Source organism: Pristiophorus japonicus, chromosome 3 (assembly GCF_044704955.1).
Source record: "Pristiophorus japonicus isolate sPriJap1 chromosome 3, sPriJap1.hap1, whole genome shotgun sequence".
Lineage (NCBI taxonomy): Eukaryota > Metazoa > Chordata > Chondrichthyes > Pristiophoridae > Pristiophorus > Pristiophorus japonicus.
The window spans coordinates 326,678,042-326,704,532 of NC_091979.1; the positions used below are offsets into that span (position 1 = coordinate 326,678,042).

At 43.2% G+C, this 26,491-nt stretch overlaps 6 non-coding genes across 6 annotated transcripts; all 6 read left to right on the top strand.

Annotated features, from left to right (window-relative positions):
* The first annotated feature begins 2,343 nt into the window (after nucleotides 1-2,343).
* trnav-cac (transfer RNA valine (anticodon CAC)) lies at nucleotides 2,344-2,416 on the top strand. Its single transcript has one exon. It is a non-coding gene; the product is annotated as a tRNA-Val (tRNA).
* A 2,639-nt stretch (nucleotides 2,417-5,055) lies between these two features.
* Nucleotides 5,056-5,128, top strand: trnav-cac (transfer RNA valine (anticodon CAC)). Its single transcript has one exon. It is a non-coding gene; the product is annotated as a tRNA-Val (tRNA).
* A 2,646-nt stretch (nucleotides 5,129-7,774) lies between these two features.
* Nucleotides 7,775-7,847, top strand: trnav-cac (transfer RNA valine (anticodon CAC)). The gene has a single exon. It is a non-coding gene; the product is annotated as a tRNA-Val (tRNA).
* A 2,676-nt stretch (nucleotides 7,848-10,523) lies between these two features.
* Nucleotides 10,524-10,596, top strand: trnav-cac (transfer RNA valine (anticodon CAC)). Its single transcript has one exon. It is a non-coding gene; the product is annotated as a tRNA-Val (tRNA).
* Nucleotides 10,597-13,271: 2,675 nt separating this feature from the next.
* Nucleotides 13,272-13,344, top strand: trnav-cac (transfer RNA valine (anticodon CAC)). Its single transcript has one exon. It is a non-coding gene; the product is annotated as a tRNA-Val (tRNA).
* Nucleotides 13,345-21,501: 8,157 nt separating this feature from the next.
* On the top strand, nucleotides 21,502-21,574 carry trnav-cac (transfer RNA valine (anticodon CAC)). Its single transcript has one exon. It is a non-coding gene; the product is annotated as a tRNA-Val (tRNA).
* Nucleotides 21,575-26,491: the final 4,917 nt, after the last annotated feature.

Genomic DNA, 26,491 nt, shown 5'->3' on the forward strand with positions numbered 1-26,491 from the left:
GTGAGTGAGGGCGGGACAAGCCCTAACTTCCGCTCCCACACTCTCCAATCAGCCGCTGCCGGCGGAAAGCGGAGAATGCAGCATCAAACAGCGGTTTACCGCCCTTCACTGGGCTGCAAAATGCCACCGTTCCAGACAACGCTCCCCGTGCTCCGAACAGCAGCCTCATAAGATGCTTCATCTCAGCTTCCTGAGTTCGAGCCCCAGCTTGCATGAACACTTCTTCACTGGAAACACCATTAATTATCTGATTGCCACGTTTTGCATCATGAAAGTAATCCTAACCGATAATTATATAATCATAGAGGTTTACAGCATGGAAGGAGTCATTTAAGCCTATCGTATCTGCACCGGCCAACAAATGCCCAGTTTTAGGTGTGTACCCCTGCACCTTATTGCATTTCATGTGCACATCTCAGAACTGGTTAAATGTGGTGAGGGTTTCTGCCTGCACCTCACTTTCAGGCAGTGAGTTTGAGACCCCCACAAACATCTGCATGCAGAATGTTCACTTCAAATCCCCTTTAACCCTTACACTAATTACTTTTAAATTATGCAGCCTGGTTGTTGACCACTCCACTATGTGAAATAGACCCTTTTAATCAACAATATCTAGGGCCCTCCTATTTTTATACACCTCAATGCGGTCGCCCATCAGCCTCCTCTGTTCCAAGGAAAACAAACCCATCCTATCCAATCTGTCCTCATAGCAAAGTTGCTCCACTCCCGGCAACATCTACGTAAATCTCCTCTGTACCCTCTCCAGCGTATTCACGTTCTTCCATCAATGCGGTGACCAGAACTGCACGCAGTACTCCAGCTGTGGCCTAACCAGAATTTTATACAGTTCTAGCATAACCCACTTGCTTTTCTGTTCCTTGCTTCTGCCAATAAATGCAACCATTCCATATGAATTCTTCATCAACTTTTCCAACTGGCCAGCTACCTTCAGGGATCTGTGGACAAGCAATCCCAGTTACCTTTGTTTCTCTACACTTATCAATGTCATACCAGTTGATGTGTATTCCCTTTCCTTGTTAGCCCTCCACAAATGCGCGATCTCTCACATCTCTGGATTAAATTCAATTTGCCACTGCTCTACCCCCTTATCAGTTGATTGATATCTTCCTGGAGTCTCCAGCTTTCTTCTTCATTATCAACCACAATGCCTATTTTAATAACACCTGAAAACTTCGTAATCATAATACTTATATTCAAGTTTAGATCATTGATAAATACCATAAAAAGCAATGGATCTGGCACTGAAAACTGCGGAACCACACTGGAAACATCCTTCCAGTCACAAAAACACCCATCAAACATTACCCTTTGCTTCCTGCCTCTGAGCCAAATTTTGATCCAATTTGCCACTTCGCCCTGAATCACATGGGCTTTTACTTAGAAAATGCATAATCATTAAATGTTATACTGCCTTCATGGGAAAACATCATTAATTGACTGATGATCTTCATTTGCACAACTAAAGAAATGTTAACTGAAGGAGAATCCTTAATTGAATAACTTATCTGTGCTCTGCACTTTACCTCTGAATCCATAAACAATTTTGGACACTGTGCTTTAGAAGTCTGCTTCAAAATGTTCATTGCTGGTAACATGTACATGAGACGTTGGAAACAGTGAGATAGACTGCAGTGCAAGGGACTGGTTATTGTGAAACAGCAAAGAAAATATACATTCTGGAAGAATACCATCGAAAAGAAGTGTGGCCCTAACAGCCAAAAAGAAAATGAAGTGCTGAGCCCCTTTAAGCAAAAAATTATTTTTCAAACATTTCTCTGACCGAATCTTCACAAAAGAAAAATGATGCTTTTAAAGTCATTAAACCCGAATTTTCGTGCACCCGAATCTTCTGAATCAGATGCCTCTCGTTGTGCCGACTGAATCCATGTGCCTTTCAATATTCTGCTGACATGCACACTGTTAAATGTGCCACTAACTTATAGAATCAAAGAATAAGGTAATGGTTGCAGCCCGTCGAGCCCATGCCAACTCTCAACAAGTCTCACTCCCCTGTCATTTTCACACAGCTGTGCAATTTTTTTCATTCGGATACTTATCCAACTCCGTTTTGAAAGATAAGATTGAGTCTGACTCCACCGCCCTTTAGAGCAGTGTATTCCAGATTCTAAACACTTGCTGAGGAATGGCCACTCCTGTTCCTATATATAAAGGCAGAGAAACACGGGATCAATTCCTGCCTCACTCACAACCTTGCGAAATATAGCACCGTCATTCTATTCTCGTGACACAAGCTCCAGAAGTGTAGTCCAGCTGTTGAGGTTAAAGCTCTGGTTATGTTCCCAACAACGTTACTGGCACAGCGTTTCCATAGTGTAGTGGTTATCACGTTCGCCTCACACGCGAAAGGTCACCGTTTCGAAACCGGGCGGAAACATTATGCAAACGTGTTCAATTCATGATAAGATAAAATTAAATCATTCATATTGGTGGTTCAATATTAACAGAGTGCAGTGTCTCACGATGTTGTTCCATTTGCTGATTTCTCTCTGCAGTTCTGTCCACACTCAAATTCGACACAGTGTCTCTCACTCCCTCCCGTTTCCAGCCCTGACGCTGGAGAAACCATATCTCAAAGCTGCACATTCCGTGCATTCAGGTCAGCTGTGAGAGATTATTAAAGGATCCTGCCACGCCACCACGCTTCACAACAGAAAATTAAAGCGACAAGCAAACTCATCGACTCATCGCTCTTCCCCAGCTCCAGAGTGAGTGAGGGCGGGACAAGCCCTAACTTCCGCTCCCACACTCTCCAATCAGCCGCTGCCGGCGGAAAGCGGAGAATGCAGCATCAAACAGCGGTTTACCGCCCTTCACTGGGCTGCAAAATGCCACCGTTCGAGACAACGCTCCCCGTACACCAAACAGCAGCCTGAAAAGATGCTTCATTTCAGCTTCCTGATTTCGAGCCCCAGCTTGCACGAACACTTCTTCACTGGAAGCACCATTAATTATCTGATTGCCACGTTTTGCGTCATGAAAGTAATCCTAACCGATAATTATATAATCATCGAGGTTTACAGCATGGAAGCAGTCATTTAAGCCCATCGTATCTGCACCGGCCAACAAATGCTCAGTTTTAGGTGTGTACCTCTGTACCTTATTGCATTTCATGTGCACATCTAAGAACTTGTTAAATGTGGTGAGGGTTTCTGCCTGCACCACACTTTCAGGCAGTGAGTTTGAGACCCCCACAAACATCTGCATGCAGAATGTTCACTTCAAATCCCCTTTAACCCTAACACTAATTACTTTTAAATTATGCAGCCTGGTTGTTGACCACTCCACTATGTGAAATAGACACTTTTAATCAACAATATCTAGGCCCCTCCTATTTTTATACACCTCAATGCTGTCGCCCATCAGCCTCCTCTGTTCCAAGGAAAACAAACCTATCCTATCCAATCTGTCCTCATAGCAAAGTTGCTCCACTCCCGGCAACATGTACGTAAATCTCCTCTGTACCCTCTCCAGCGTATTCACGTCCTTTCTTCAATGCGGTGACTAGAACTGCACGCAGTACTCCAGCTGTGGCCTAACCAGAATTTTATATAGTTCTAGCATAACCCACTTGCTGTTCTGTTCCTTGCTTCTGCCAATAAATGCAACCATTCCATATGACTTCTTAACCAACTTTTCCAACAGGCCAGCTACCTTCAGGGATGTGTGGACAAGCAATCCCAGTTACCTTTGTTCCTCTACACTTCTCAATGTCATACCAGTTGATGTGTATTCCCTTTCCTTGTTAGCCCTCCACAAATGCGCGATCTCTCACATCTCTGGATTAAATTCCATTTGCCACTGCTCTACCTCCTTATCAGTTGATTGATATCTTCCTGGAGTCTCCAGCTTTCTTCTTCATTATCAACCACACTGCCTATTTTAATAACACCTGAAAACTTCGTAATCATAACACCTATATTCAAGTTTAGATCATTGATAAATACCATAAAAAGCAATGGATCTGGCACTGAAAACTGCGGAACCCCACTGGAAACATCCTTCCAATCACAAAAACACCCAAATTTGGATCTAATATGCCACTTCGCCCTGAATCACATGGGCTTTTACTTAGAAAATGCATAATCATTAAATGTTATCCTGCCTTCATGGGAAAACATCATTAATTGACTGATGATCTTCATTTGCACAACTAAAGAAATGTTAACTGAAGGAGAGTCCTTAATTGAATAACTTATCTGTGCTCTGCACTTTACCTCTGAAGCCATGAACCATTTTGGACACTGTGCTTTAGAAGTCTGCTTCAAAATGTTCATTGCTTGTCACATGTACATGAGACGTTGGAAACAGTGAGATAGACTGTAGTGCAAGGGACTAGTTATTGTGAAACAGCAAAGAAAATATACATTCTGGAAGAATACCATCGAAAAGAAGTGTGACCCAAGCAGCCAAAAAGAAGATGAAGTGCTGAGCCCTTTTCAGCAAAAAATTATTTTCCCTAACATTTCACTGACCGAATCTTCACAAAACAAAAATGATGCTTTTAAAGTCATTAAACCCGAATTGTCGTGCATCCGAATCTTCTGAATCAGATGCCTCTCGTTGTGCCGACTGAATCGATGTGCTTTCAATATTCTGCTGACATGAACAGTATTAAATGTGCCACTAACTTATAGAATCAAAGAATAAGGGAATGGTTGCAGCCCGTCGAGCCCATGCCAACTCTCAACAAGTCTCACTCCCCTGTCATTTATCCACAGCTGTGCAATTTTTTTCATTCGGATACTTATCCAACTCCGTTTTGAAAGATAAGATTGAGTCTTACTCCACCGCCCTTTAGAGCAGTGTATTCCAGATTCTAACCACTTGCTCAGGAATGGCCACTCCTGTTCCTATGTATAAAGGCAGAGAAACACGGGATCAATTCCTGCCTCACTCACAACCTTGCGAAATACAGCACCGTCATTCTATTCTCGTGACACAAGCTCCAGAAGTGTAGTCCAGCTGTTGAGGTTAAAGCTCTGGTTATGTTCCCAACAACGTTACTGGCACAGCGTTTCCGTAGTGTAGTGGTTATTACGTTCGCCTCACACGCGAAAGGTCCCCGGTTTGAAACCGGGCGGAAACATTATGCAAACGTGTTCAATTAATGATGAGATAAAATTAAATCATTCATATTAGTGCTTCAATATTAACAGAGTGCAGTGTCTCACGATGCTGGTCCATTTTCTGACTTCTCTCTGCAGTTCTGTTCACACTCAAATTCTCCAGCCCTGACGCTGGAGAAACCATATCTCAAAGCTGCACATTCCGTGCATTCAGGTCAGCTGTGAGAGATTATTAAAGGATCCTGCCACGCCACCACGCTTCACAACAGAAAATTAAAGCCACAAACAAACCCATCGACTAATCGCTCTTCCCCAGCTCCAGAGTGAGTGAGGGCGGGACAAGCCCTAACTTCCGCTCTCACACTCTCCAATCAGCCGCTGTCGGCGGAAAGCGGAGAATTCAGCATCAAACAGCGGTTTACCGCCCTTCACTGGGCTGCAAAATGCCACCGTTCGAGACAACGCTCCCCGTACACCAACAGCAGCCTCATAAGATGCTTCATCTAAGCTTCCTGAGTTCGAGCCCCAGCTTGCACGAACACTTCTTCACTGGAAACACCATTAATTATCTGATTGCCACGTTTTGCATCATGAAAGTAATCCTAACCGATAATTATATAATCATAGAGGTTTACAGCATGGAAGGAGTCATTTAAGCCCATCGTATCTGCACCGGCCAACAAATGTCCAGTTTTCGATGTGTCCCCCTGCACCTTATTGCATTTCATGTGCACATCTCAGAACTTGTTAAATGTGGTGAGGGTTTCTGCCTGCACCACACTTTCAGGCAGTGAGTTTGAGACCCCCACAAACATCTGCATGCAGAATGTTCACTTCAAATCCCCTTTAACCCTTACACTAATTACTTTTAAATTATGCAACCTGGTTGTTGACCACTCCACTATGTGAAATAGACCCTGTTAATCAACAATATCTAGGCCCCTCCTTTTTATATACACCTTAATGCTGTCGCCCATCAGCCTCCTCTGTTCCAAGGAAAACAAACCGATCCTATCCAATCTGTCCTCATAGCAAAGTTGCTCTACTCCCGGCAACATCTGCGTAAATCTCCTCTGTACCCTCTCCAGCGTATTCACGTCCTTCCTTCAATGCGGTGACTAGAACTGCACGCAGTACTCCAGCTGTGGCCTAACCAGAATTTTATACAGTTCTAGCAAAACCCACTTGCTGTTCTGTTCCTTGCTTCTGCCAATAAATGCAACCATTCCATATGACTTCTTAACCAACTTTTCCACCTGACCAGCTACCTTCAGGGATCTGTGGACAAGCAATCCCAGTTACCTTTGTTCCTCTACACTTCTCAATTTCATACCAGTTGATGTGTATTCCCTTTCCTTGTTAGCCCTCCACAAATGCGCGATCTCTCACATCTCTGGATTAAATTCCATTTGCCACTGCTCTACCCCCTGATCAGTTGATTGATATCTTCCTGGAGTCTCCAGCTTTCTTCTTCATTATCAATCACACTGCCTATTTTAATAACACCTGAAAACTTCGTAATCATAACACCTATATTCAAGTTTAGTTCATTGATAAATAGCATAAAAAGCAATGGATCTGGCACTGAAAACTGTGGAACCCCACTGGAAACATCCTTCCAGTCACAAAAACACCCATCAAACATTACCCTTTGCTTCCTGCCTCTGAGCCAAATTTGGATCCAATTTGCCACTTCGCCCTGAATCACATGGGCTTTTACTTAGAAAATGCATAATCATTAAATGTTATCCTGCTTCATGGGAAAACATCATTTATTGACTGATGATCTTCATTTGCACAACTAAAGAAATGTTAACTGAAGGAGAGTCCTTAATTGAATAACTTAGCTGTGCTCTGCACTTTACCTCTGAATCCATAAACCATTTTGGACACTGTGCTTTAGAAGTCTGCTTCAAAATGTTCATTGCTGGTAACATGTACATGAGACGTTGGAAACAGTGAGATAGACTGTAGTGCAAGGGACTGCTTATTGTGAAACAGCAAAGAAAATATGCATTCTGGAAAAATAACATCGAAAAGAAGTGTGGCCCTAACAGCCAAAAAGAAGATGAAGTGCTGAGTCCTTCTCAGGAAAAACTTCTTTTCCCAAACATTTCTCTGACCGAATCTTCACAAAACAAAAATTATGCTTTTAAAGTCATTAAACCCGAATTTTCGTGCACCCGAATCTTCTGAATCAGATGCCTCTCGTTGTGCCGACTGAATCCATGTCCCTTTCAATATTCTGCTGACATGCACACTATTAAATGTGCCACTAACTTATAGAATCAAAGAATAAGGGAATGGTTGCAGCCCGTCGAGCCCATGCCATCTCTCAACATGTCTCACTCCCCTGTCATTTACCCACAGCTGTGCAACTTTTTTTCATTCGGATACTGATCCAACTCCGTTTTGAAAGATAAGATTGAGTCTGACATTCCCGCCCTTTAGAGCAGTGTATTCCAGATTCTAACCACTTGCTGAGGAATGGCCACTCCTGTTCCTATGTATAAAGGCAGAGAAACACGGGATCAATTCCTGCCTCACTCACAACCTTGCTAAATATAGCACCGTCATTCTATTCTCGTGACACAAGCTCCAGAAGCGTAGCCCAGCTGTTGAGGTTAAAGCTCTGGTTATATTCCCAACAATGTTACTGGCACAGCGTTTCCGTAGTGTAGTGGTTATCACGTTCGCCTCACACGCGAAAGATCCCCGATTCGAAACCGGGCGGAAACATTATGCAAACGTGTTCAATTAATGATTAGATAAAATTAAATCATTCATATTATTGGTTCAATATTAACAGAGTGCAGTGTCTCACGATGCTGGTCCATTTTCTGATTTCTCTCTACAGTTCTGTTCACACTCAAATTCTACACAGTGTCTCTCACTCCCTCCCGTTTCCAGCACTGACGCTGGAGAAACAATATCTCAAAGCTGCACATTCCGTGCATTCAGGTCAGCTGAGAGAGATTATTAAAGGATCCTGCCACGCCACCACGCTTCACAACAGAAAATTAAAGCCACAAACAAACCCATCGAATAATCGCTCTTCCCCAGCTCCAGAGTGAGTGAGGGCGGGACAAGCCCAAACTTCCGCTCCCACACTCTCCAATCAGCGGCTGCCGGCGGAAAGCGGAGAATGCAGCATCAAACAGCGGTTTACCGCCCTTCACTGGGCTGCAAAATGCCACCGTTCGAGACAACGCTCACCGTACACCGAACAGCAGCCTCATAAGATGCTTCATCTCAGCTTCCTGACTTCGAGCCCCAGCTTGCACGAACACTTCTTCACTGGAAACACCATTAATTATCTGATTGCCACGTTTTGCATCATGAAAGTAATCCTTACCGATAATTATATAATCATAGAGGTTTACAGCATGGAAGGAGTCATTTAAGCCCATCGTATCTGCACCGGCCAACAAATGTCCAGTTTTAGGTGTGTCCCCCTGCACCTTATTGCATTTCATGTGCACATCTCAGAACTTGTTAAATGTGGTGAGGGTTTCTGCCTGCACCACACTTTCAGGCCGTGAGTTTGAGACCCCCACAAACATCTGCATGCAGAATGTTCACTTCAAATCCCCTTTAACCCTTACACTAATTTCTTTTAAATTATGCAGCCTGGTTGTTGACCACTCCACTATGTGAAATAGACCCTTTTAATCAACAATATCTAGGCCCCTCCTTTTTATTTACACCTTAATGCTGTCGCCCATCAGCCTCCTCTGTTCCAAGGAAAACAAACCCATCCGATCCAATCTGTCCTCAGAGCAAAGTTGCTCCACTCCCGGCAACATCTACGTAAATCTCCTCTGTACCCTCTCCAGCGTATTCACGTCCTTCCTTCAATGCGGTGACTAGAACTGCACGCAGTACTCCAGCTGTGGCCTAACCAGAATTGTATACAGTTCTAGCAAAACCCACTTGCTGTTCTGTTCCTTGCTTCTGCCAATAAATGCAACCATTCCATATGACTTCTTAACCAACTTTTCCAACTGACCAGCTACCTTCAGGGATCTGTGGACAAGCAATCCCAGTTACCTTTGTTCCTCTACACTTCTCAATTTCATACCAGTTGATGTGTATTCCCTTTCCTTGTTAGCCCTCCACAAATGCGCGATCTCTCACATCTCTGGATTAAATTCCATTTGCCACTGCTCTACCCCCTTATCAGTTGATTGATATCTTCCTGGAGTCTCCAGCTTTCTTCTTCATTATCAATCACACTGCCTATTTTAATAACACCTGAAAACTTCGTAATCATAACACCTATATTCAAGTTTAGTTCATTGATAAATAGCATAAAAAGCAATGGATCTGGCACTGAAAACTGTGGAACCCCACTGGAAACATCCTTCCAGTCACAAAAACACCCATCAAACATTACCCTTTGCTTCCTGCCTCTGAGCCAAATTTGGATCCAATTTGCCACTTCGCCCTGAATCACATGGGCTTTTACTTAGAAAATGCATAATCATTAAATGTTTTCCTGCCTTCATGGGAAAACCTCATTTATTGACTGATGATCTTCATTTGCACAACTAAAGAAATGTTAACTGAAGGAGAGTCCTTAATTGAATAACTTAGCTGTGCTCTGCACTTTACCTCTGAATCCATAAACCATTTTGGACACTGTGCTTTAGAAGTCTGCTTCAAAATGTTCATTGCTGGTAACATGTACATGAGACGTTGGAAACAGTGAGATAGACTGTAGTGCAAGGGACTGCTTATTGTGAAACAGCAAAGAAAATATGCATTCTGGAAAAATAACATCGAAAAGAAGTGTGGCCCTAACAGCCAAAAAGAAGATGAAGTGCTGAGCCCTTCTCAGGAAAAACTTCTTTTCCCAAACATTTCTCTGACCGAATCTTCACAAAATAAAAATTATGCTTTTAAAGTCATTAAACCCGAATTTTCGTGCACCCGAATCTTCTGAATCAGATGCCTCTCGTTGTGCCGACTGAATCCATGTCCCTTTCAATATTCTGCTGACATGCACACTATTAAATGTGCCACTAACTTATAGAATCAATGAATAAGGGAATGGTTGCAGCCCGTCGAGTCCATGCCATCTCTCAACAAGTATAACTCCCCTGTCATTTACCCACAGCTGTGCAACTTTTTTTCATTCGGATACTGATCCAACTCCGTTTTGAAAGATAAGATTGAGTCTGACATTCCCGCCCTTTAGAGCAGTGTATTCCAGATTCTAACCACTTGCTGAGGAATGGCCACTCCTGTTCCTATGTATAAAGGCAGAAAAACACGGGATCAATTCCTGCCTCACTCACAACCTTGCTAAATATAGCACCGTCATTCTATTCTCGTGACACAAGCTCCAGAAGCGTAGTCCAGCTGTTGAGGTTAAAGCTCTGGTTATATTCCCAACAATGTTACTGGCACAGCGTTTCCGTAGTGTAGTGGTTATCACGTTCGCCTCACTCGCGAAAGATCCCCGGTTCGAAACTGGGCGGAAACATTATGCAAACGTGTTCAATTAATGATTAGATAAAATTAAATCATTCATATTAGTGGTTCAATATTAACAGAGTGCAGTGTCTCACGATGCTGGTCCATTTTCTGATTTCTCTCTGCAGTTCTGTTCACACTCAAATTCTACACAGTGTCTCTCACTCCCTCCCGTTTCCAGCCCTGACGCTGGAGAAACAATATCTCAAAGCTGCACATTCCGTGCATTCAGGTCAGCTGTGAGAGATTATTAAAGGATCCTGCCACGCCACCACGCTTCACAGCAGAAAATTAAAGCCACAAACGAACCCATCGAATAATCGCTCTTCCCCAGCTCCAGAGTGAGTGAGGGCGGGACAAGCCCAAACTTCCGCTCCCACACTCTCCAATCAGCCGCTGCCGGCGGAAAGCGGAGAATGCAGCATCAAACAGCGGTTTACCGCCCTTCACTGGGCTGCAAAATGCCACCGTTCGAGACAACGCTCCCCGTACACCAAACAGCAGCCTCATAAGATGCTTCATCTCAGCTTCCTGAGTTCGAGCCCCAGCTTGCACGAACACTTCTTCACTGGAAACACCATTAATTATCTGATTGCCACGTTTTGCATCATGAAAGTAATCCTAACCGATAATTATATAATCATAGAGGTTTACAGCATGGAAGGAGTCATTTAAGCCCATCGTATCTGCACCGGCCAACAAATGTCCAGTTTTAGATGTGTCCCCCTGCACCTTATTGCATTTCATGTGCACATCTCAGAACTTGTTAAATGTGGTGAGGGTTTCTGCCTGCACCACACTTTCAGGCAGTGAGTTTGAGACCCCCACAAACATCTGCATGCAGAATGTTCACTTCAAATCCCCTTTAACCCTTACACTAATTACTTTTAAATTATGCAGCCTGGTTGTTGACCACTCCACTATGTGAAATAGACCCTGTTAATCAACAATATCTAGGCCCCTCCTTTTTATATACACCTTAATGCTGTCGCCCATCAGCCTCCTCTGTTCCAAGGAAAACAAACCCATCCTATCCAATCTGTCCTCATAGCAAAGTTGCTCTACTCCCGGCAACATCTACGTAAATCTCCTGTGTACCCTCTCCAGCGTATTCACGTCCTTCCTTCAATGCGGTGACTAGAACTGCACGCAGTACTCCAGCTGTGGCCTAACCAGAATTTTATACAGTTCTAGCAAAACCCACTTGCTGTTCTGTTCCTTGCTTCTGCCAATAAATGCAACCATTCCATATGACTTCTTAACCAACTTTTCCAACTGACCAGCTACCTTCAGGGATCTGTGGACAAGCAATCCCAGTTACCTTTGTTCCTCTGCACTTCTCAATGTCATACCAGTTGATGTGTATTCTCTTTCCTTGTTAGACCTCCACAAATGCGCGATCTCTCACATCTCTGGTTTAATTCAATTTGCCACTGCTCTACCCACTTATCAGTTGATTGATATCTTCCTGGAGTCTCCAGCTTTCTTCTTCATTATCAACCACACTGCCTATTTTAATAACACCTGAAAACTTCGTAATCATAACAATTATATTCAAGTTTAGATCATTGATAAATAGCATAAAAAGCAATGGATCTGGCACTGAAAACTGTGCAACCCCACTGGAAACATCCTTCCAGTCACAAAAACACCCATCAAACATTACCCTTTGCTTCCTGCCTCTGAGCCAAATTTGGATCCAATTTGCCACTTCGCCCTGAATCACATGGGCTTTTACTTAGAAAATGCATAATCATTAAATGTTATCCTGCCTTCATGGGAAAACATCATTTATTGACTGATGATCTTCATTTGCACAACTAAAGAAATGTTAACTGAAGGAGAGTCCTTAATTGAATAACTTAGCTGTGCTCTGCACTTTACCTCTGAATCCATAAACCATTTTGGACACTGTGCTTTAGAAGTCTGCTTCAAAATGTTCATTGCTGGTAACATGTATATGAGACGTTGGAAACAGTGAGATAGACTGTAGTGCAAGGGACTGCTTATTGTGAAACAGCAAAGAAAATATGCATTCTGGAAAAATAACATCGAAAAGAAGTGTGGCCCTAACAGCCAAAAAGAAGATGAAGTGCTGAGCCCTTCTCAGGAAAAACTTATTTTCCCAAACATTTCTCTGACCGAATCTTCACAAAACAAAAATTATGCTTTTAAAGTCATTAAACCCGAATTTTCGTGCACCCGAATCTTCTGAATCAGATGCCTCTCGTTGTGCCGACTGAATCCATGTCCCTTTCAATATTCTGCTGACATGCACACTATTAAATGTGCCACTAACTTATAGAATCAAAGAATAAGGGAATGGTTGCAGCCCGTCGAGCCCATGCCATCTCTCAACAAGTCTCACTCCCCTGTCATTTACCCACAGCTGTGCAACTTTTTTTCATTCGGATACTGATCCAACTCCGTTTTGAAAGATAAGATTGAGTCTGACATTCCCGCCCTTTAGAGCAGTGTATTCCAGATTCTAACCACTTGCTGAGGAATGGCCACTCCTGTTCCTATGTATAAAGGCAGAAAAACACAGGATCAATTCCTGCCTCACTCACAACCTTGCTAAATATAACACCGTCATTCTATTCTCGTGACACAAGCTCCAGAAGCGTAGTCCAGCTGTTGAGGTTAAAGCTCTGGTTATATTCCCAACAATGTTACTGGCACAGCGTTTCCGTAGTGCAGTGGTTATCACGTTCGCCTCACTCGCGAAAGATCCCCGGTTCGAAACTGGGCGGAAACATTATGCAAACGTGTTCAATTAATGATTAGATAAAATTAAATCATTCATATTAGTGGTTCAATATTAACAGAGTGCAGTGTCTCACGATGCTGGTCCATTTTCTGATTTCTCTCTGCAGTTCTGTTCACACTCAAATCTACACAGTGTCTCTCAATCCCTCCCGTTTCCAGCCCTGACGCTGGAGAAACAATATCTCAAAGCTGCACAATCCGTGCATTCAGGTCAGCTGTGAGAGATTATTAAAGGATCCTGCCACGCCACCACGCTTCACAACAGAAAATTAAAGCCACAAACAAACCCATCGAATAATCGCTCTTCCCCAGCTCCAGAGTGAGTGAGGGCGGGACAAGCCCAAACTTCCGCTCCCACACTCTCCAATCAGCCGCTGCAGTCGGAAAGCGGAGAATGCAGCATCAAACAGCGGTTTACCGCCCTTCACTGGGCTGCAAAATGCCACCATTCGAGACAACGCTCCCTGTACACCGAACAGCAGCCTCATAAGATGCTTCATCTCAGCTTCCTGAGTTCGAGCCCCAGCTTGCACGAACACTTCTGCACTGGAAACACCATTAATTATCTGATTGCCACGTTTTGCATCATGAAAGTAATCGTAACCGATAATTATATTATCATAGAGGTTTACAGCATGGAAGGAGTCATTTAAGCCCATCGTATCTGCACCGGCCTACAATTGCCCAGTTTTAGGTGTGCACCCCTGCAACTTATTGCATTTCATGTGCACATCTAAGAACTTGTTAAATCTGGTGAGTGTTTCTGCCTGCACCACACTTTCAGGCAGTGAGTTTGAGACCCCCACAAACATCTGCATGCAGAATGTTCACTTCAAATCCCATTTAACCCTTACACTAATTACTTTAAAATTATGCAGCCTGGTTGTTGACCACTCCACTCTGTGAAATAGAACCTTTCAATCGACAATATCTAGGCCCCTCCTATTTTTATAAACCTCAATGCTGTCGCCCATCAGCCTCCTCTGTTCCAAGGAAAACAAACCCATCCTATCCAATCTGTCCTCATAGCAAAGTTGCTCCACTCCCGGCAACATCTACGTAAATCTCCTCTGTACCCTCTCCAGCGTATTCACGTCCTTCCTTCAATGCGGTGACTAGAACTGCACGCAGTACTCCAGCTGTGGCCTAACCAGAATTTTATACAGTTCTAGCATAACCCACTTGCTGTTCTGTTCCTTGCTTCTGCCAATAAATGCAACCATTCCATATGACTTCTTAACCAACTTTTCCAACTGGCCAGCTACCTTCAGGGATCTGTGGATAAGCAATCCCAGTTACCTTTGTTCCTCTACACTTCTCAATGTCATACCAGTTGATGTGTATTCCCTTTCCTTGTTAGCCCTCCACAAATGCGCGATCTCTCACATCTCTGGATTAAATTCCATTTGCCACTGCTCTACCCCCTTATCAGTTGATTGATATCTTCCTGGAGTCTCCAGCTTTCTTCTTCATTATCAACCACACTGCCTATTTTAATAACACCTGAAAACTTCGTAATCATAACACCTATATTCAAGTTTAGATCTTTGATAAATACCATAAAAAGCAATGGATCTGGCACTGAAAACTGCGGAACCCCACTGGAAACATCCTTCCAGTCACAAAAACACCCATCAAACATTACCCTTTGCTTCCTGCCTCTGAGCCAAATTTGGATCCAATTTGCCACTTCGCCCTGAATCACATGGGCTTTTACTTAGAAAATGCATAATCATTAAATGTTATCCTGCCTTCATGGGAAAACATCATTAATTGACTGATGATCTTCATTTGCACAACTAAAGAAATGTTAACTGAAGGAGAATCCTTAATTGAATAACTTATCTGTGCTCTGCACTTTACCTCTGAATCCATAAACCATTTTGGACACTGTGCTTTAGAAGTCTGCTTCAAAATGTTCATTGCTGGTAACATGTACATGAGACGTTGGAAACAGTGAGATAGACTGCAGTGCAAGGGACTGGTTATTGTGAAACAGCAAAGAAAATATGCATTCTGGAAGAATACCATCGAAAAGAAGTGTGGCCCTAACAGCCAAAAAGAAGATGAAGTGCTGAGCCCTTTTCAGCAAAAAATTCTTTTTCAAACATTTCTCTGACCGAATCTTCACAAAAGAAAAATTATGCTTTTAAAGTCCTTAAACCCGAATTTTCGTGCACCGGAATCTTCTGAATCAGATGCTTCTCGTTGTGCCGACTGAATCCATGTCCCTTTCAATATTCTGCTGACATGCACACTATTAAATGTGCCACTAACTTATAGAATCAAAGAATAAGGGAATGGATGCAGCCCGTCGTACCCATGCCAACTCTCAACAAGTCTCACTCCCCTGTCACTTACCCACAGCTGTGCAATTTTTTTCATTCGGATACTTATCCAACTCCGTTTTGAAAGATAAGATTGAGTCTGACTCCACCGCCCTTTAGAGAAGTGTATTCCAGATTCTAACCACTTGCTGAGGAATGGCCACTCCTGTTCCTATGTATAAAGGCAGAGAAACACGGGATCAATTCCTGCCACACTCACAACCTTGCTAAATATAGCACCGTTATTCTATTCTCGTGACACAAGCTCCAGAAGTGTAGTCCAGCTGTTGAGTTTAAAGCTCTGGTTATGTTCCCCACGGTGTTACTGCCACAGCGTTTCCGTAGTGTAGTGGTTATCACGTTCGCCAAACACGTGCAAGGTGCCCGGTTCGAAATCGGGTGGAAACATTATGCAAACGTGTTCAATTAATGATTAGATAAAATCAAATCATTCATATTAGTGGTTCAATATTAACAGAGTGCAGTGTCTCACGATGCTGTTCCATTTGCTGATTTCTCTCTGCAGTTCTGTCCACACTCAAATTCTACACAGTGTATCTCACTCCCTCCCGTTTCCAGCCCTGACGCTGGAGAAACCATATCTCAAAGCTGCACATTCCGAGCATTCAGGTCAGCTGTGAGAGATTATTAAAGGATCCTGCCACGCCACCACGCTTCACAACAGAAAATTAAAGCCACAAACAAACCCATCGACTAATCGCTCTTCCCCAGCTCCAGAGTGAGTGAGGGCGGGACAAGCCCTAACTTCCGCTCCCACACTCTCCAATCAGCCGCTGCCGGCGGAAAACGGAGAATGCAGCATCAAACAGCGGTTTACCACCCTTCACTGGGCTGCAAAATGCCACCATTCGAGAGAACGCTCCCCGTACACCGAACAGCAGTCTCATAAGATGCATCATCTCAGCTTCCTGAGTTCGAGCCCCAGCTTGCACGAACACTTCTTCAATGGAAACACCATTAATTATCTGATTGCCACGTTTTGCATCATGAAAGTAATCCTAACCGATAATTATATAATCATAGAGGTTTACAGCATGGAAGGAGTCATTTAAGCCCATCGTATCTGCACCGGCCAACAAATGCCCAGTTTTAGGTGTGTACCCCTGCACCTTATAGCATTTCATGTGCACATCTAAGAACTTGTTAAATGTGGTGAGTGTTTCTGCCTGCACCACACTTTCAGGCAGTGAGTTTGAGACCCTCACAAACATCTGCATGCAGAATGTTCACTTCAAATCCCCTTTAACCTTGACACTAATTTCTTTGAAATTATGCAGCCTGGTTGTTGACCACTCCACTATGTGAAATAGACCCTTTTAATCAACAATATCTAGGCCCCTCCTATTTTTATACACCTCAATGCTGTCGCCCATCAGCCTCCTCTGTTCCAAGGAAAACAAACCCATCCTATCCAATCTGTCCTCATAGCAAAGTTGCTCCACTCCCGGCAACATCTACGTAAATCTCCTCTGTACCCTCTCCAGTGTATTCACGTTCTTCCTTCAATGCGGTGACCAGAACTGCACGCAGTACTCCAGCTGTGGCCTAACCAGAATTTTATACAGTTCTAGCATAACCCACTTGCTGTTCCGTTCCTTGCTTCTGCCAATAAATGCAACCATTCCATATGACTTCTTAACGAACTTTTCCAACTGGCCAGCTACCTTCAGGGATCTGTGGACAAGCAATCCCAGTTACCTTTGTTCCTCTACACTTCTCAATGTCATACCAGTTGATGTGTATTCCCTTTCCTTGTTAGCCCTCCACAAATGCACGATCTCTCACATCTCTGGATTAAATTACATTTGCCACTGCTCTACCCCCTTATCAGTTGATTGATATCTTCCTGGAGTCTCCAGCTTTCTTCTTCATTATCAACCACACTGCCTATTTTAATAACACCTGAAAACTTCGTAATCATAACACCTATATTCAAGTTTAGATCATTGATAAATACCATAAAAAGCAATGGATCTGGCACTGAAAACTGTGGAACCCCACTGGAAACATCCTTCCAGTCACAAAAACACCCATCAAACATTACCCTTTGCTTCCTGCCTCTGAGCCAAATTTGGATCCAATTTGCCACTTCGCCCTGAATCACATGGGCGTTTACTTAGAAAATTCATAATCATTAAATGTTATCCTGCCTTCATGGGAAAACATCATTAATTGACTGATGATCTTCATTTGCACAACTAAAGAAATGTTAACTGAAGGAGAGTCCTTAATTGAATAACTTATCTGTGCTCTGCACTTTACCTCTGAATCCATAAACCATTTTGGACACTGTGCTTTAGAAGTCTGCTTCAAAATGTTCATTGCTGGTAACATGTACATGGGACGTTGGAAACAGTGAGATAGACTGTAGTGCAAGGGACTGGTTATTGTGAAACAGCAAAGAAAATATACATTCTGGAAGAATACTATGGAAAAGAAGTGTGGCCCTAACAGCCAAAAAGAAGATGAAGTGCTGAGGTCTTTTCAGTAAAAAATTCTTTTCCCAAACATTTCTCTGACCGAATCTTCACAAAACAAAAATGAAGCTTTTAAAGTCATTAAACCCGAATTTATGTGCACCCAAATCTTCTGAATCAGATGCCTCTCGTTGTGCCGACTGAATCCATGTCCCTTCCAATATTCTGCTGACATGCACACTACTAAATGTGCCACTAACTTATACAATCAAAGAATAAGGGAATGGTTGCAGCCCGTCGAGCTCATGCCAACTCTCAACAAGTCTCACTCCCCTGTCATTTACCCACAGCTGTGCAATTTCTTTCATTCGGATACTGATCAAACTCCGTTTTGAAAGATAAGATTGAGTCTGACTCCACCGCGCTTTAGCGCAGTGTATTCCAGATTCTAACCACTTGCTGAGGAATGGCCACTCCTGTTCCTATGTATAAAGGCAGAGAAACACGCGATCAATTCCTGCCACACTCACAACCTTGCTAAATATAGCACCGTCATTCTATTCTCATGACGCAAGCTCCAGAAGTGTGGTCCAGCTGTTGAGGTTAAAGCTCTGGTTATGTTCCCAACAATGTTACTGCCACAGCGTTTCCGTAGTGTAGTGGTTATCACTTTCGCCTCACACGCGAAAGGTCCCTGGGTGGAAACATTATGCAAACGTGTTCAATTAATGATAAGATAAAATTAAATCATTCTTTTGAGTGGTTCAATATTAACAGAGTGCAGTGTCTCACGATGCTGTTCCATTTACTGTTTTCTCTCTACAGTTCTGTACACACTCAAATTCTACACAGTGTCTCTCACTCCCTCCCGTTTCCAGCCCTGACGCTGGAGAAACCATATCTCAAAGCTGCACATTCCGTGCATTCAGGTCAGCTGTGAGAGATTATTAAAGGATCCTGCCACACCGCCACGCTTCACAACAGAAAATTAAAGCCACAAACAAACCCATCGACTAATCGCTCTTCCCCAGCTCCAGAGTGAGTGAGGGCGGGACAAGCCCTAACTTCCGCTCCCACACTCTCCAATCAACCGCTGCCGGCGGAAAGCGGAAAATGCAGCATCAAACAGCGGTTTACCGCCCTTCACTGGGCTGCAAAATGCCACCGTTCGAAACAACGCTCCCCGTGCACCGAACAGCAGCCTCAGAAGATGCTTCATCTCAGCTTCGTGAGTTCGAACCCGAGCTTGCACGAACACTTCTTCACTGGAAACACCATTAATTATCTGATTGCCACGTTTTGCATCATGAAAGTAATCCTAACTGATAATTATATAATCATAGAGATTTACAGCATGGAAGGAGTCATTTAATCCCATCGTATCTGCACCGGCCAACAAATGCCCAGTTTTAGGTGTGTACCCCTGCACCTTATTGCATTTCATGTGCACATCTAAAAACTTGTTAAATGTGGTGAGGGTTTCGGCCTGCACCACACTTTCAGGCAGTGAGTTTGAGACCCCCACAAACATCTGCATGCAGAATGTTCACTTCAAATCCCCTTTAACCCTTACACTAATTACTTTTAAATTATGCAGCCTGGTTGTTGACCACTCCGCTATGTGAAATAGACACTTCTAATCAAAAATATCTAGGCCCCTCCTATTTTTATACACCTCAATGCTGTCGCCCATCAGCTTCCTCTGTTCTAAGGAAAACAAACCCATCCTATCCAATCTGTCCTCATAGCAAAGTTGCTCCACTTCCGGCAACATCTACGTAAATCTCCTCTGTACCCTCTCCAGCGTATTCACGTTCTTCCTTCAATGCGGTGACCAGAACTGCACGCAGTACTCCAGCTGTGGCCCAAACAGACTTTTATACAGTTCTAGCTTAAGCCACTTGCTGTTCTGTTCCTTGCTTCTGCCAATAAATGCAACCATTCCATATGACTTCTTTACCAACTTTTCCAACTTGCCAGCTACCTTCAGGGATCTGTGGACATGCAATCCCAGTTACCTTTGTTCCTCTACACTACTCAATGTCATACCAGTTGATGTGTATTCCCTTTCCTTGTTAACCCTCCACAAATGCGCGATCTCTCACATCTCTGGATTAAATTCCATTTGCCACTGCTCTACCCCCTTATCAGTTGATTGATATCTTCCTGGAGTCTCCAGCTTTCTTCTTCATTATCAACCCACTGCCGATTTTAATAACACCTGAAAATTTCGGAATCATAACACCTATATTCAAGTTTAGATCATTGATAAATACCATAAAAAGCAATGGATCTGGCACTGAAAACTGCGGAACCCAACTGGAAACATCCTTCCAGTCACAAAAACACCCATCAAACAATAGCCTTTCCTTCCTGCCTCTGAGCCAAATTTGGATCCAATTTGCCACTTCGCCCTGAATCACATGGGCTTTTACTTAGAAAATGCATAATCATTAAATGTTATCCTGCCTTCATGGGAAAACATCATTATTTGACTGATGATCTTCATTTGCACAACTAAAGAAATGTTAACTGAAGGAGAGTCCTTAATTGAATAACTTATCTGTGCTCTGCACTTTACCTCTGAATCCATAAACCATTTTTGACACTGTGCTTTAGAAGTCTGCTTCAAAATGTTCATTGCTGGTAACATGTACATGAAACGTTGGAAACAGTGAGATAGACTGCAGTGCAAGGGACTGGTTATTGTGAAACAGCAAAGAAAATATACATTCTGGAAGAATACCATCGAAAAGAAGTGTGACCCAAGCAGCCAAAAAGAAGATGAAGTGCTGAGCCCTTTTCAGCAAAAAATTATTTTCCCTAACATTTCTCTGACCGAATCTTCACAAAACAAAAATGATGCTTTTAAAGTCATTAAACCCGAATTGCCGTGCACCCGAATCTTCTGAATCAGATGCTTCTCGTTGTGCCGACTGCATCCATGTCCCTTTCAATATTCTGCTGACATGCACACTATTAAATGTGCCACTAACTTATAGAATCAAAGAATAAGGGAATGGTTGCAGCCCGTCGAGCCCTTGCAAACTCTCAACAAGTCTCACCCCCCTGTCATTTACCCACAGCTGTGCAATTTTTTTCATTCGGATACTTATCCAACTCCGTTTTGAAAGATAAGATTGAGTCTGACTCCACCTGCCTTTAGAGCAGTGTATTCCAGATTCTAACCACTGGCTGAGGAATGGCCACTCCTGTTCCTATGTATAAAGGCAGAGAAACACGGGATCAATTCCTGCCTCACTCACAACCTTGCGAAATATAGCACCGTCATTCTATTCTCGTGACACAAGCTCCAAAAGTGTAGTCCAGCTGTTGAGGTTAAAGCTCTGGTTATGTTCCCAACAATGTTACTGCCACAGCGTTTCCGTACTGTAGTGGTTATCACGTTCGCCTCACACGCGAAAGGTCCCCGGTTCGAAACCGGGCGGAAACATTATGCAAACGTGTTCAATTAATGATTAGATAAAATTAAATCATTCAGATTAGTGGTTCAATATTAACAGAGTGCAGTGTCTCACGATGCTGGTCCATTTGCTGATTTCTCTCTGCAGCTCTGTTCACACTCACATTCTACACAGTGTCTCTCACTCCCTCCCGTTTCCAGCCCTGACGCTGGAGAAACCATATCTCAAAGCTGCACATTCTGTGCATTCAGCTCAGCTGTGAGAGATTATTTAAGGATCCTGCCACGCCACCACGCTTCACAACAGAAAATTAAAGCCACAAACAAACCCATCGACTTCTCGCTCTTCCGCAGCTCCAGAGTGAGTGAGGGCGGGACAAGCCCTAACTTCCGCTCCCACACTCTCCAATCAGCGGCTGCCGGCGGAAAGCGGAGAATGCAGCATCAAACAGCGGTTTACCGCCCTTCACTGGGCTGCAAAATGCCACCGTTCGAGACAACGCTCCCCGTACACCAAACAGCAGCCTCATAAGATGCTTCATCTCAGCTTCCTGAGTTCGAGCCCCAGCTTGCACGAACACTTCTTCACTGGAAACACCATTAATTATCTGATTGCCACGTTTTGCATCATGAAAGTAATCCTAACCGATAATTATATAATCATAGAGGTTTACAGCATGGAAGGAGTCATTTAAGCCCATCGTATCTGCACCGGCCAACAAATGCCCAGTTTTAGGTGTGTACCCCTGCACCTTATTGCATTTCATGTGCACATCTCAGTACTTGTTAAATGTGGTGAGGGTTTCTGCCTGCACCACACTTTCAGGCAGTGAGTTTGAGACCCCCACAAACATCTGCATGCAGAATGTTCACTTCAAATCCCCTTTAACCCTTACACTAATTACTTTTAAATTATGCAGCCTGGTTGTTGACCACTCCACTATGTGAAATAGACCCTTTTAATCAACAATATCTAGGCCCCTCCTATTTTTATACACCTCAATGCTGTCGCTCATCAGCCTCCTCTGTTCCAAGGAAAACAAACCCATCCTATCCTATCTGTCCTCATAGCAATGTTGCTCCACTCCCGGCAACATCTACGTAAATCTCCTCTATACCCTCTCCAGCGTATTCACGTTCTTCCATCAATGCGGTGAACAGAACTGCACGCAGTACTCCAGCTGTGGCCTAACCAGAATTTTATACAGTTCTAGCATAACCCACTTGCTGTTCTGTTCCTTGCTTCTGCCAATAAATGCAACCATTCCATATGACTTCTTAACCAACTTTTCCAACTGGCCAGCTACCTTCAGGGATCTGTGGACAAGCAATCCCAGTTACCTTTGTTCCTCTACACTTCTCAATGTCATACCAGTTGATGTGTATTCCCTTTCCTTGTTAGCCCTCCACAAATGCGCGATCTCTCACATCTCTGGTTTAAATTCAATTTGCCACTGCTCTACCCCCTTATCAGTTGATTGATATCTTCCTGGAGTCTCCAGCTTTCTTCTTCATTATCAACCACACTGCCTATTTTAATAACACCTGAAAACTTCGTAATCATAACACTTATATTCAAGTTTAGATCATTGATAAATACCATAAAAAGCAATGGATCTGGCACTGAAAACTGTGGAACCCCACTGGAAACATCCTTCCAGTCACAAAAACACCCATCAAACATTACCCTTTGCTTCCTGCCTCTGAGACAAATTTGGATCCAATGTGCCACTTCGCCCTGAATCACATGGGCTTTTACTTAGAAAATGCAGAATCATTAAATGTTATCCTGCCTTCATGGGAAAACATCATTAATTGACTGATGATCTTCATTTGCACAACTAAAGAAATGTTAACTGAAAGAGAGTCCTTGATTGAATAACTTACCTGTGCTCTGCACTTTACCTCTGAATCCATAAACCATTTTGGACACTGTGCTTTAGAAGTCTGCTTCAACATGTTCATTGCTGGTAACATGTACATGAGACGTTGGAAACAGTGAGATAGACTGTAGTGCAAGGGACTGGTTATTGTGAAACAGCAAAGAAAATATACATTCTGGAAGAATACCATCGAAAAGAAGTGTGACCCTAACAGCCAAAAAGAAGATGAAGTGCTGAGCCCTTTTCAGTAAAAAATTATTTTCCCAATCTTTTCCCTGACCGAATCTTCACAAAACAAAAATGATGCTTTTAAAGTCATTAAACCCGAATTTTCGTGCACCCGAATCTTCTGAATCAGATGCCTCTCGTTGTGCCGACTGAATCCATGTCCCTTTCAATATTCTGCTGACATGCACACTATTAAATGTGCCACTAACTTATAGAATCAATGAATAAGGGAATGGTTGCAGCCCGTCGAGCCCATGCCAACTCTCAACAAGTCTCACTCCCCTGTCATTTACCCACAGCTGTGCAATTTTTTTCATTCGGATACTTATCCAACTCCGTTTTGAAAGATAAGATTGAGTCTGACTCCACCGCCCTTTAGAGCAATGTATTCCAGATTCTAACTACTTGCTGAGGAATGGCCACTCCTGTTCCTATGCATAAAGGCAGAGAAACACGGGATCAATTCCTGCCTCACTCACAACCTTGCTAAATATAGCACCGTCATTCTATTCTCGTGACACAAGCTCCAGAAGTGTAGTCCAGGTGTTGAGGTTAAAGCTCTGGTTATGTTCCCAACAGTGTTACTTCCACAGCGTTTCCGTAGTGTAATGGTTTTCACGTTCGCCAAACACGTGAAATGTCCCCGGTTCGAAACCGGGCGAAAACATTATGCAAACGTGTTCAATTAATGATTAGAAAAAATTAAATAATTCATATTAGTGGTTCAATATTAACAGAGTGCAGTGTCTCACGATGCTGTTCCGTTTGCTGATTTCTCTCTGCAGTTCTGTTCACACTCAAATTCTACACAGTGTCTCTCACTCACTCCCGTTTCCAGCCCTGACGCTGGAGAAACCATATCTCAAAGCTGCACATTCCGTGCATTCAGGTCAGCTGTGAGAGATTATTAAAGGATCCTGTCACGCCGCCACGCTTCACAACAGAAAATTAAAGCCACAAACAAACCCATCGACTAATCACTATTCCCCAGCTCCAGAGTGAGTGAGGGCGGGAGAGGACCTAACTTCTGCTCCAACACTCTCCAATCAGCCGCTGCCGGCGGGAAGCGGAGAATGCAGCATCAAACAGCGGTTTACCGCGCTTCATTGGGCTGCAAAATGCCACTGTTCGAGACAACGCTCCCCGTAGCATAAGATGCTTCATCTCAGCTTCCTGAGTTCGAGCCCCAGCTTGCACAAACACTTCTTCACTGGAAACACCATTAATTTTCTGATTGCCACGTTTTGCCTCATGAAAGTAATCCTAACCGATAATTATATAATCATAGAGGTTTACAGCATGGAAGGAGTCATTTAAGCCCATCGTATCTGCACCGGCCAACAAATGCCGAGTTTTAGGCGTGTACCCTTGCACCTTATTGCATTTCATGTGCACATCTAAGAACTTGTTAAATGTGGTGAGGGTTTCTGCCTGCACCACACTTTCAGGCAGTGAGTTTGAGACCCTCACAAACATCTGCATGCAGAATGTTCACCTCAAATCCCCTTTAAACCTGACACTAATTACTTTTAAATTATGCAGCCTGGTTGTTGACCACTCCACTCTGTGAAATAGACCCTTTTAATCAACAATATCTAGGCCGCTCTTATTTTTATACACCTCAATGCTGTCGCCCATCAGCCTCCTCTGTTCCAAGGAAAACAAACCCATCCGAATCAATCTGTCCTCCTAGCAAAGTTGCTCCACTCCCTGTAACATCTACGTAAATCTCCTCTGTTCCCGCTCTAGCTTATTCATGTTCTTCCTTCAATGCGGTGAACAGAACTGCACGCTGTACTCCAGCTGTGGCCTAACCAGAATTTTATACAGGTCTAGCATAACCCACTTGCTGTTCTGTTCCTTGCTTCTGCCAATAAATGCAACCATTCCATATGACTTCTTAACCAACTTTTCCAACTGGCCAGCTACCTTCAGGGATCTGTGGACAAGCAATCCCAGTTACCTTTGTTCCTCAACACTTCTCAATGTCATACCAGTTGATGTGTATTCCCTTTCCTTGTTAGCCCTCCACAAATGCGCGATCTCTCACATCTCTGGATTAAATTCCATTTGCCACTGCTCTACCCCCTTATCAGTTGATTGATATCTTCCTGGAGTCTCCAGCTTTCTTCTTCATTATCAACCGCACTGCTATTTTAATAACACCTGAAAACTTCGTAATCATAACACCTATATTCAAGTTTAGATCATTGATAAATACCATAAAAAGCAATGGATCTGGCACTGAAAACTGCGGAACCCCACTGGAAACATCCTTCCAGTCACAAAAACACCCATCAAACATTACCCTTTGCTTCCTGCCTCTGAGCCAAATTTGGATCCAATATGCCACTTCGCCCTGAATCACATGGGCTTTTACTTAGAAAATGCATAATCATTAAATGTTATCCTGCCTTCATGGGAAAACATCATTAATTGACTTGATGATCTTCATTTGCAAAACTAAAGAAATGTTAACTGAAGGAGAGTCCTTAATTGAATAACTTATCTGTGCTCTGCACTTTACCTATGAATCAATAAACCATTTTGGGCTCTGTGCTTTAGAAGTCTGCTTCAAAATGTTCCTTGCTGGTAACATGTACATGGGACGTTGGAAACAGTGAGATAGACTGTAGTGCAAGGGACTGGTTATTGTGAAACAGCAAAGAAAATGTACATTCTGGAAGAATACCATCGAAAAGAAGTGTGGCCCTAACAGCCAAAAAGAAGATGAAGTGCTGAGCCCTTTTCAGCAAAAAATTATGTTCCCAAACATTTCTCTGACCGAATCTTCACAAAACAAAAATGTTGCTTTAAAGTCATTAAACCCGAATTT